This window comes from Mesitornis unicolor, unplaced genomic scaffold (genome assembly GCF_000695765.1).
Source record: "Mesitornis unicolor isolate BGI_N332 unplaced genomic scaffold, ASM69576v1 scaffold33790, whole genome shotgun sequence".
Lineage (NCBI taxonomy): Eukaryota > Metazoa > Chordata > Aves > Mesitornithiformes > Mesitornithidae > Mesitornis > Mesitornis unicolor.
In genome coordinates, this window is record NW_010158168.1 from 6,347 (window position 1) to 6,685 (window position 339).

Here is a 339-nt window from a genome sequence, read left to right on the forward strand (position 1 = left end):
GAGTTCCCGTGACGTGGGGTTGTTCAGGAGCTTCTGAAGGAAAAGGGAGCGCTGATCTGGAGCTCTTTGGACAGCGTGCAGGGCTGCGCAGGCCTTCACCCGCTCCGCTTTAGGAAAGCGGCGCTGGTGGTTTAAGGAAACGCAGCGTGGAGGGGACGGGGTGGTGCGAGGCGCAAACTCAGAGCAGAAGTGACTCAGAGGATGTTCCTACGGGCTGGGCTGTGTGAGATACGCGTGGCTCAGACTTTGACCTGCGCAGCTTCCTGCCGTTCTAAAATCAAAGATGTCCCTATTTGGAAACCGAAACCTCGCTTTAAAATCATGGGGGGGGGGGGGGGG

At 58.1% G+C, this 339-nt stretch overlaps 1 protein-coding gene across 1 annotated transcript in view; it reads left to right on the top strand.

The window, feature by feature from the left end:
* NPLOC4 (nuclear protein localization 4 homolog (S. cerevisiae)) overlaps positions 1-339 on the top strand; it is a gene marked incomplete at both ends in the record, with an annotated part of 8,779 nt that overhangs the window by 6,123 nt on the left and 2,317 nt on the right. The window lies entirely within an intron of this gene.